At 40.0% G+C, this 12,121-nt stretch overlaps 1 protein-coding gene across 12 annotated transcripts in view; it reads right to left on the reverse strand.

The window, feature by feature from the left end:
- TMC1 (transmembrane channel like 1) overlaps positions 1–12,121 on the reverse strand; it is a 219,739-nt gene that overhangs the window by 78,263 nt on the left and 129,355 nt on the right. Inside the window, exon 1 of one of the 12 annotated variants that reach the window (XM_047830901.1) lies at positions 10,487–10,544. The exons of the other annotated variants lie outside the window; for them this stretch is intronic. The gene's annotated coding sequence lies outside the window, so the exon portion shown is untranslated. Of the gene's footprint in view, positions 1–10,486; positions 10,545–12,121 lie in introns of those variants that run through there. 12 annotated transcript variants of the gene reach the window in all.

Genomic DNA, 12,121 nt, shown 5'->3' on the forward strand with positions numbered 1-12,121 from the left:
GTAGGCAGAGAAAGGCATTCTAGGCATTGGTTTGCAGGAATTTTTCTAACAAAGGAGATATTTCCACCATGGATCACATATACAAACTCATAGTCTCATATAGACTAACAGCCTTTCACGAGGCCATTTACAGGGCTTGGTAGGCACACTGAACTGATTTTGCTCAGTTCGGGTGCATTTGAATCAAATGCATGTGACACATTCTCAATGCCGTAAACAGACGGATTTACAAGGTGTTGCCTCAGAGTGAGACAGGCGTTGTGCTTTGGAAGGTTGAGTAGAATGATTCTGCACCATATCTGTGTGTTCCTGTTTCTACCCTATGCTAAACATTTCTAAGTACTATGGAATATTCTTCCAAAATGTTGTGTTGTGATGATTAGGAGTGCAAAAAAGTCTTAGTTTTCTGGTGGAGCAGTGTGCTCTGCCTTTTGATCCTTCCTTGAGTGGGCAAGACATTTCAAATGATGGCAGTTCAGTGAGCTCTGAAAATAATTAAGACCACCTAGTAAACTTGACTGCTTGCCACATGGCAAACTTAGCTCTCGAGGTCTGTCCTAAGCACTTGGCAACACAACTTAGGTGAGGTCACCCACAGAGAATTCTACACTCCTCTGTGAACTAGACTTTCTACTGAGTTGACGTATCTCTTACAATTTCACTGTTCTTTTGCATAGCCTCCCTTCTAAGCTTCCCTGATCCTTCTGTCCAAGCACTGGTCAAGAACACTATAATAGGATATACATAAAATAAACAATTCGTCCAGAGTCGTGTGTCTTTATGTAGATATCCCAGTATGTATGTATATGTCTATATGCAAGAACATAGACATATATATACATAGATATGCAAATTCATGCATGTATACCATAAACACATAATTAGCAACTATTTGAAATAAGTGGTTTAGAATATTTAAAAATTTCTAATTTTCAGGACTGTAGAAAGAAATTTTAGACACATTATACTGAATATATGAAACTACTCCCCTCTCTTCTTCCCGTCTAATTTGTCATCATATTCTAATACAATGTTTTCCAAATGTTTACTTTAGTATATGCATTTTAATAAGGCATTTTAATAACCACTTTTAGGGGCGCCTGGGTGGCGCAGTCGGTTAAGCGTCCGACTTCAGCCAGGTCACGATCTCGCGGTCCATGAGTTCGAGCCCCGCGTCAGGCTCTGGGCTGATGGCTCAGAGCCTGGAGCCTGTTTCCGATTCTGTGTCTCCCTGGCTCTCTGCCCCTCCCCCGTTCATGCTCTGTCTCTCTCTGTCCCAAAAATAAAATAAAACGTTGAAAAAAAAAAAATTAAAAAAAAAAAAAAATAACCACTTTTATTCTACAACAGGCTTACCTAAATCCCCCAAAGTAGTATTCCATTTGCCATTCTTTTGTCCTATACATAAAACCATCCTCAAAAATGCCTTGGCCACCCTCTTATTATAATCCTGATAAAATAAAGGGTTATCTTCAAAATTCATACCTTATCCAAGATCTGGATGACACTCCCCCAAACCAAAAAAAAAAAAAAAAAAACCACATTCCTCAAATTAATGGTATTCTGTGCTTATCATCTACACATTTGCTTTCCTTTTACTGTTAATGTATTATGTCAAACACACTTAAAAGCATTTCTAGATAATTGCAAGTGGTAATTAATGCATTTCTCTTCTTAATCACCTTTCAAAGATAATATATTTATGGAGAGTCTAATAGCAAGTTGTGAAAATTAGCTGTCACCAGCAGCTGACATCCTAAAGAATGCGAGTTAGGTGAAATGGTTGGAGAGTAGGACACCCTGGCAGCCTGGGAAACCAATTCAGTTTGCTTTACCACACCTAACATATTGACTGATAACACTCTAGGGAAGTCATAGACAACGAAATGCAATTAAGAAGATAGTAACTACACTTTACCTACCTAGAAGAAAACTTTAGAACTTTCTTTTGTCTCATATTTACTTTTTGTTGTAAGTATTATTATCTGATAATGCACTCTAAAAATGCCTGTCTATTTGAAATTTGAGGTTATCTGAATTCTGGATAAGCAGATATTTCCGGAAGGTAGTGAATAATATTGATTGACAAGATGAATATTAGCATATATTAGACCCATTTTCCAATGACCGTTACCCTTCTGTCAACCATCTGGGCACAATCTCAGGCTGATTTAATGAGGCTGGGAGCCTGAGATCCTGACATAGGTACAAGAGCTATAAATGCCTTTACAACTGTCCAAAAGAGATAGGACCTGTGGCTCATGGGCCATCTAAAAACCATGCCAGGGGCGCCTGGGTGGCACAGTCGGTTAAGCGTCCAACTTCAGCCAGGTCACGATCTCGTGGTCCGTGAGTTCGAGCCCCGCGTCAGGCTCTGGGCTGATGGCTCAGAGCCTGGAGCCTGCTTCCGATTCTGTGTCTCCTTCTCTCTCTGCCCCTCCCCCATTCATGCTCTGTCTCTCTCTGTCCCAAAAATAAATAAAAAACGTTGAAAAAAAAAATTTAAAAACCATGCCAAACCAAGGTGAAGAATAGGACATCTCCAAGTATCTCTGGTAAAATGATGCAGTATAGATAGGAAAGATGAAATAAATCAGGAAACAAACAGAGAAGAAGAAAAGAATTTTTGGTAGGCAAAAGTATATTTATCCCCAATGCTTCAGAGCTGACTTCCTTTTTCAAGTCTCAAGAAAAAGAAAGAAATATGATTTTGTCATGTGGTTCCTACCAGCATCCTTTCAGGGAGAATTTCAAAATATTATGTGAAAAGCATTATTAAAATTACCCAGTGATTTTCTAAGCATTATTAAAATTACCCATAGTGATTTTCTAAGCACTTACAATAGCACAGAAAATATTAACAGGCTAAATCTGAAAGAGAAAGAATTATAAAGAACATTGTGCTTTTATTTAATAAAGAAAGATCACCCTTAATTCAGTAACAATGATAAGATAGTTAGGACAAGTGAACGCAAATGTGAATGATAATGGGAATGCAAACTGGTGCAGCCACTCTGGAAAACAGTATGGAAGTTCCTCAAAAAACTAAAGATAGTACTACCCTACGACCCAGTAATTGCACTAAGAGGCATTTATCCACGGGATACAGGTATGCTGTTTCGAAGGGACCCATGCACCCCCATGTTGATAGCACTATCAACAATAGCCAAAGTATGGAAAGAGCCCAAATGTCCATCGATGGATGAATGAATAAAGAAGAGGTGGTATATCTCTACAATGGAGTATTACTCGGCAATCAAAAAGAATGAAATCTTGCCATTTGCAACTATGTGCATGGAACTGGAGGGTATTATGCTAAGTGAAATTAGTCAGTCAGAGAAAGACAAATATCATATGACTTTACTCATATGAGGACTTTAAGAGACAAAACAGATGAACATAAGGGAAGGGAAGCAAAAATAATATAAAAACAGGGAGGGGGGTAAAACAGAAGAGACTCATAAATATGGAGAACAAACAGAGGGTTGCTGGAGGGGGTGTGGGAGGGGAGATGGGCTAAATGGGTAAGGGGCACTAAGGAATCTACTCCTGAAATCATTGTTGCACTATATGCTAACTAACTTGGATGTAAATTAAAAAAAAAAAAAAAATTAAATTAAAAAAATGTGAATAAGTCAGAAGAGATGTCTTATCCTAATCAAGACTTGTTTATTCTTAAAAAAAAAATTCTCTTTAAGATGAATTTTAAAAGGAGAGAAAAGAAAAAAAGAGATAAAATCAGACTCTTAAATACAGAGAACAAACTGGTGGTTGCCAGAGGGGCAGTGGGTGGGGCATGGGTGAAATAGGTGATGGGGATTAAGAGCACAGTTAAACATGTTGAGCACTGAGACATATACAGAAGTGTTGAATCATATTGTACACCTGAAACTAATGTAACGCTGTATGTTAACTATACTTCAATAACAGAGAGAGTGAGAGAAGAGCAGAATAGGAGAAGGTAAAGGGAGAAAGATTGAAACTCTTGGTCATGCTCACAGATTTGGGAAGAAATTCTAGAATACAAAATGAAAGACATTTAGCAGGGTGTTGAAATAGAAACTAGAATAAGAGGTTATCAGTGCACTTTGGACCTTTATCTGGAGTTCTGAAGTTAAGTCCTTAATGCCTGCTTTTCTCACAGGCAGCTCTAATTCAAGCATTTCATTGTTGGTTACCAATTAAATAAAGGAAATATGTTATATCATAACAAACAGTTCTTTCTTTAGCCTCTGCTTTCTGTTGTTCCAGATTGAGATTCCTCTAACACAAACTTAATCAAAGGGCATTCTTAGATCCCCCTATGAGGTGCTGGAACTGACTTGGCTACTGATTGTTACATTTTCAGGGATTCTGTAAACTGGTTCTTAAACTGTTAGTTGAAATGGATCGTAATGGGAGTGTTTATACCATGGAAATTGGCAAAAGGTACAAATCAAGGCTTTTTACCAGCACATTCTTGCCTTTTATTCACACATTCATACAGACCTTAAAAGGCTCCATCATGTTAATGATTCTCTTGCCTTGATAATGAGTGTCCAACAACTAAAGAAATGATTGTTAATACCGTCACCCACACAGGAGGCAGTAATTCAATGTTTCTGACATACAGAGCGTTATGCTAGACTCTGTAGAACTAAAGAGCTCACAGTCTGTTTTGAAGAGAAGGAGATTTTTGTACAATTTTTAAACTGTAATGCAACACAGCCTAACAGCAGAGTCAAATGAATAATAGAGTCTACCTGAGGTCTACTTCTGTAGGAGTGGACAGAGAAAGGACCACAGAGGAGAGATGATAATTCACAAAGGAGGTATAACTGGAAGAAGCATAGGAAGAAGAATAGCAGAGAAGTGGACAGGAGACTCGAGTACAGTGGGAAAATGTACCCAGAATATCTACAGAAAATTAAAGTCATCTTCCTGGAAAACATGGTTCAAATGAGAAGTGATGTGGCACAATAGAGAACGCATGAGGTTTTGGGGATGGAGAAATCTGGATTTAATCTTCACCTTGACAGTTACTAGCTGTGTGAGGCTACTTTACCTTTGTCAATCTTAGCTTGCCTATCTGTAAAATGGGTATAACATTCTGTTTTCAAAGTTCTCATGAGGATTAAAAGAATTAATGTGTGCAGCATCTCCTAGCACAGAACCTGATATGTAGTAGACAAAAAAAAAAAAAAAAAAATTAAAGATAGTGTTGTCCACCTTCAAACCCTCATGGTCATTGTCATCAGTACCTAATGATTTGGAAGAGAAGCTGGACTTCAGAGTGTGAATCCAGATTGTAGAGCTCACTGATTTGCTAAGCAAAAGCTTGTAAACTTTGTTAATTACTAGGGAGATACGGAAGGCCTTGAACGTGGGGATAACATGTTCCAAGTGGTGTTTCAAAAGAACACCCCAGGGGCGCCTGGGGGGCTCAGTCGGTTGAACGTCCGACTCCGGTTCAGGTCACGGTCTCATGGTTTGTGAGCTCAAGCCCCAAGTCGGGCTCTGTGCCAACAAACAGCTCAGATCCTGGAGCCTGCTTCGGATTTTGTGTCTTCCTCTCTCTGTCTCTCTCTCTCCCCCTCCCCTGTTCATGCTCTGTCTCTCTCTGTCTCTCAAAAATAAATAAATGTTAAAAAACAAAATTTAAAAAGAACACCCTGGCAATAATGCGTGAACACTGTCTTTGGATTAATATAGACTTGGGTTCTGTTACGTGAGTTTGCTGTGTTTTTTGAGAGCATTGAATTATGCTATTACAATGAATGGAACTCATCAGAAATATTACGCATAGGTCACAAGAAAGCTCTTGGCTCATAATATTCAGGTGAAACTCATGGGCAGAGTAAATTTGGTGTACTGTGACTGTCCTGATGCAGAACCATAGATGAGCCCAGTGCCTACTTTAATGCTCTGCCATAGGTGTCTTGAAATTCTTTTTTTTTCATGTTTATTTATTTATTTTGAGAGAGAGAGAGAGTAAGCAGGGGAAGAGCAGAGATGGAAGGAGAGAGAGAATCCTAAGTAGGCTCTGCTCTGTCAGCACAGAGCCTGACGTGGGGCTCAATTCCACAAACTATGAGGTCATGACCTGAGCTAAAACCAAAAGTCAGATGCTGAAACCGAGAGTCGGATGCTTAACTGGAGCCACCCAGTTGCCCCTTGAAATTCTTAATAATTGACGTTCTTAATTATTTTTTTAACAAAAGGCCTTACATTTTCATTTTGCACCAGATCCTGCAAATGACATACCTGGCTTGGCACATAAGAGGTGTTAAGTGTAGCTAATAAATACACTTTAAATAAACTTGTAGCATGTGACACACAGGCATAATTTATACAATGTGTTCCAAAACAGATAGCAAGTAAGTTAGGAACGTGTAATACCTGACAAGGAAAGACAAAACAGCTGAACAAATAAGAATATTAAAGTTAGAAGTGGATGGAAAGACCAAGTTATGATCCTGTCGCTTTGGAACTGATATCTGTCACCACTAAATTGACCACCCATTGGTGTCATCCAATATGTTTCCGTTCTCCTCGCGTGTGTTCCACTCAAGAAAAGCAGCTACCACTTGTGGCATTTCAACAGGCTAATTGACAAGGTACTACTATCGTTGAGTGTACTTGCTCTGTGTCATTCTGATAGAGCAAATGCCTATCATTGGCCCAAGTCATCTTCATTCTGTGGGGGCCTTTGGGACCTCAGCCTTCTTAATGACACTGCCAGCAGGATGGTGAATATCAGTAGGGCATGTGAGCATCGTGAACCCCAAGATTCAAGAAATGTGATCCTGTGGCCTCCCCCACTCTATTGCCATTCCTTGCTTGGCATGTCCATTTATGCCACCTCTTTGCTCTTGCTTATCACTATACTTTAACTTGACTTAACAGACCATGTGAGTTGAGCATGTTAGTTTGGTCTTTCAGTCCTATGGCCAGTGGTCAAGCTTGCGTTGTAGTATAGTTAAAGACCTCCATCTCATCAAAGTAAGTTCTACACAAGTCCAAATCATAGTTCTACCACTTAATAGTTGTCTGAACATAAACAGTTACTTATCTCTCAGAGTGCTGGTTTCCTTATACACAAAACCAAAGTAATGATACGTGGTTGAGAGAGATAAATGGAATTATGACAGTAAAATAATAATAGCTAACACATATAAAACAATTCCTACATGCCAGGCACCACTCTAAGTGCTTTAGATCTTAACTGATTTAATCCTCCTAATAATTCTATGAAGTAGTATTACTTTTTATCCCCATTTATAAGTGAGAAAACACTAAGTTCCAGAAGAAAATTGCCCAAAGTCACAGCATAGCGCTTGATACCTACTAAGCCCTGATTAAATAATAGAAAAATTGAATGTCAATGTTACATTTTGATCAACAAAATTCAGCCATACTGACTTCCAGTAGTCTCTATTCTTTGGATGAGAAAATCAATATACTTCAGATACCTGTAACATACAAGAACTGAAAGTTGATGCTTTGGTTGAGCTATTGACTAAAAAGAATCCCAAATGGCTGAAGGGTGTGTTAGTAGGTGTGTACATGTGATTAAAGGTCCTCTTGTGTGGAATCCCTCATTCCTTCTCAATGACAGATGAAGGAAAGGCCTTTGTGAACTGAAGGAGAAATCATGGTTCTTACCTATAAAAATCTCAAGCTCCAAGGAAACTTGAGAGAAAGGGATGAAAGCCAGGGGGCTATTTTCCCAGATAGTTCCAGCAGAGAAAATCAACCCCAGTCTATTCTTACTGCCCTAGAAATATATTAGTTCCCTCAACCAAGAAAATTCAATAAAATCAAAAACGATACAAACAAAAAAGAATACAGGATTGTGAAGGAAGATTGAGTAAGGAAGAATGTTACCTTAATGACAATCTGCCAGTTTCAAGCACATGTTTAAATGCAAATGAAATAGTAAGGATTCCTTTCGGCTTTATTGAATGTTTCACTAATAAATCACTAGGCCAAGTCGGCCGATGGACAACTCCCAGAAACACTGGATCAGGGTGCCACACAGCTAAGAAATTAGAACAGTCAGTATAAGAGCTAAATAAACATGCTTGTTATCAAAATAAGTGCATTTGAAATGGCTTCTACCCAAGAACCATTTCCTTGCAAAAGTATATTGGAGTACTCCCATATCTTACTTGGTAGACTCATGAAATGTTAGAACTGCTCCGTCCCCAAAATAAGCTCCTTTAAATATCCAGCTAAGTGAGGGTTTTTAATGATTTCTTATGTTGATAGGCACAGAAGCATTTTTTCTTCAAATGGGTGCTTTAGACACAAGTACATTCTGAAGAAGAAAGAAGTCATAGGTCTCTGCTCGAAGCTGGTGCTGTTGGCCAAGCAGCCCCCCTTCTTACCTCTGCCTCCCTTGCCCTGAAGGGATTTCACCAAACCGCCTTAACTTAACATTAATTTGCAAACCATGGGCCACAATCCAATCCCTTCATTTTACAAATAAATACAGGAGACTCAGAGAGATGAAGTCAGAGGTAGAGCTCAGCTCGGAGTCCGTGTCTCTTACTTTTCCATCCCAAAACTACCCTACTATAACAAAATAAAGTGATTGCTTCATCAGGATTAGTCATGCAAGCTTTAAATCTACCATGTAGAAAGTTGTGGTACAGTTAGGTTTTAGGTTTCAGGATGAGTAATAAGTAGATGGTTATTTTCCACCCAGGTGTTTTATTTCACCTGTGAAGGTTGCTCTCAGATCAGTGTAGCCACCTATAACAAGGAGGAAAGATCTAGTTAACCCACTTCTTTTTTTTTTATTTTTTTATTTTTTTTTAATCTTTATTTATTTTTGAGAGAGAGACAGAGTGTACACAGGGGAGGAGCAGAGAGAGAGGGAGACACAGACTCCGAAGCAGGCTCCAGGCCTGAGATGTCAGCACAGAGCCTGACACGGGGCTCGAACCCACGAACCGTGAGATCATGACTTGAGCCAAAGTCGGATGCTCAACCGACCGAGCCACCCAGGTGCCCCTAGTTAACCAACTTCTAAGTGAAACCCATTAATAACTTCAAAATAGATATGCCTAAAATCCTATGTTTTTAGTTCATTAATAAGAATAGGAACTGATGGGAATGCAAGCTGGTGCAGCCACTCTGGAAAATAGTATGGAGGTTTCTAAAAATACTAAAAATAGAACTACCCTACGACCCAGCAATTGCACTACTAGGCATTTATCCACGGGATACAGGTGTGCTGTTTCGAAGGGAGACATGCACCCCAATGTTGATTGCAACACTATCCACAATAGCCAAAGTAGGGAAAGAGCCCACATGTCCATCTATGGATGAATGGATAAAGAGGATGTGGTATATATATATATATATATATATATATATATACACACATACAGTGGAGTATTACTTGGCAATCAAAAAGAATGAAATCTCACCATTTGCAACTATGTGGATGGAACTGGAGGGTATTATGCTAAGTGAAGAGAAAGACAAAGAAAGACAAATATCATAGGACTTTACTCATATGAGGACTTTAAGAGACAAACCAGATGAACATAAGGGAAAGGAAGCAAAAATAATATAAAAACATTGAGGGGGACAAAACAGAAGAGACTCATAAATATGGAGAACAAACGGAGGGTTACTGGAACGATTGTGGGAGGGGGGATGGGCTAAATGGTTGAGGGGCACTAAGGAATCTACTCCTGAAATTACTGTTGCACTATATGCTAACTAATTTGGATGTAAATTCTAAAAAAAATAAAAAATTAAATTAAAAAAATAATAATAGGAACTGACTTTCAAATAATTGGAAAACATACCACTATTTCCCCTTCCCTGTCTGCCAACATATTCTCACCCATTCAATAAATAGTTTAGAGTAAGGTAAGATGTTCTGCTTCTGAGGTTTTCTGTTTCTCAGAATTGAAAGACGGTGGCCCTCAATCCTTGACTTTCAGAGTAGAAAATTAAAATACACATAGCCTGGTCTGGGCCAGACACACCTGTCCCCTCCACCTAGAGATTATTATTTGATAGGTTTAAGGCTACCTGACTGTGTGAAACATATTGAAACCACATTGCAAAACACTGTTCCACAGTGACGGTGGAAAGGATGTGACCTCTCTTCAGTCCTAAAAAGCCAATACTGCTGCCTTCAAAATGCTGAGCTCCAATTCCTGAGCCATGTTTGAGAGTCATTAGGGATTAACAACCCAGTTTTAGAGCTTCTTGCCTATATATTAACTGCTTCTTTTAACTGTAGTTGGGTCCTCAGCTCTGAGGATGCTTACCTTGCTAGCGATAGATATTCTTTCAGAATGTGGGACTCCCCGAGCGCCACCTCCCAAGGCATCCTCAGAACAATAAGTTACCGTTCCTGAAGTTTACTCTAAAACACATCTTGAAAGCCTGATCCTCCATAGAATCTGTTTTAGAAGTTTCACAAGCTCATCAGAGTCCAGAGCCAGATGGAAAGCCTTGGAATCCCGACATAAATCCAAACCTGTGATCAAAATATCTGCTCCAGTTATACTGAGACTAGTATCTTGGTCTCCATGTAGTTAGCAAGGATTGATGACTGGAGGCAAATTCTGGGAATAACACGGTCCTCAGAAATGCATTCTCAGAGTCAGAAGTCCCTGAAAGAAATAAAGGGTGCGAGAAAAGCTCCCTGACCGCCATGTTTCAGTGGCATTGGGGCAGAGTAACCTTTATCTCTCCACACTATCAAGTATTCACCGTTTGTCCTAATAATGCGATTGAGATCCATGCGGGAGAAGCTCAATACAACATTCAAAAACCCACAAAGGGAGACAGGCTGGCCACAGTAGTGCCAACAGCTTCATCCCAGAGGCTGAAACCAAGAGGATCAGGCTGACCATACCACTGGTACCAGCTGTGCAGAGAATTGCCAAGCTACAAAGCAGGACTGACTTCTGGCCATGGAGAATCGTTGTAAGACAGTGAGCGTTACTAACAGGTGAGAAGCCATAGTTTCTTCTTCTCTGGGCCTAAATCTGTGCTTCCATTCTGCAAGCTGGCTTTGAACTTGATGTTCTGAATCACTGCCTTGGTAACATGCCTAATTCGCTCCCTGGCTGCACGGGTAGGAGGCAGCAGACTGGAATGCGTAGAGGGTTTAACCAAATAGCGTGACCAACTGATGTGGATCGAGAATTGTGTGCACTGAAGACTGAATTCCCTGTTCCTAAGTGCAACTATCACTGAGCCCCAGCTGCTATTTTCATGTAAGAATGTGGGACCAGATGCTCCACTTGTCCAGCAGGAGCTGGACATGTGGATTTTTTTAGTGTGAAATCTCCTACTTTTTAACATTTGACAACAAAGAAAAATATTGTTAAAAAATACACCCCAGGGGCGCCTGGGTGGCTCAGTCGGTTGAGCGTCCGACTTCAGCTCAAGTCATGATCTCACAGTTCGTGAGTTCGAGCACCACGTCATGCTCTGTGCTGACAGCTCAGAGCCTGGAGCCTGCTTAGGATTCTGTGTCTCCCTCTCTCTGCCCCTCCCGTGCTCACGCTCTGTCTCTCTCTCTCTCTCTCAAAAATAAATAAACATTTAAAAAATAATTTAAAACAAAATATACCCCAAAATGGTTAAAATGGTCAATTTTATGTTATAGATATATGAATAAAAAGAACAAAAAAAAAAAAGAATAAAAAGAAAAAAAAAGCATGTGTGCCAAATAAAAACCTAACACTCAGATCTAAAACCTAAGATCTAGACTGAGTTGCAGACTCATTTTCAACCTCGGCCCTAGCATTAGGGCCATCCCAAGCCTCATCTCTCCACTTCGCAAAATGGGTTAATTCCTGGACTCAATTCAAGGCCCCAGGTCCTAAAATCTGCCACAGGATTACCCTGGGTCCATTTGGAAGAGCTGAACGTGGCCTGGCCCTCGATTCTGCCAAATTGTCAAGAGGCTCTATTCTTCGCTGGAACGTCAAAATCAGTTACCCATCTAGACTGCTACCAATGTGTCACCATCCCCCAAGGTGGCTAAGGTTATCCCTGACCAGGTGTGCCTCCACCTAGCCCTGCCGCGCCTCACACGCACTCTGTCTCTCCTGACATGCTGCAGGGGACCAGGCAACATTGACTCTGTCCTGAGGTGAAA

The sequence above is a fragment of the Prionailurus viverrinus genome, chromosome D4 (assembly GCF_022837055.1).
Source record: "Prionailurus viverrinus isolate Anna chromosome D4, UM_Priviv_1.0, whole genome shotgun sequence".
NCBI classification, from domain to species: domain Eukaryota; kingdom Metazoa; phylum Chordata; class Mammalia; order Carnivora; family Felidae; genus Prionailurus; species Prionailurus viverrinus.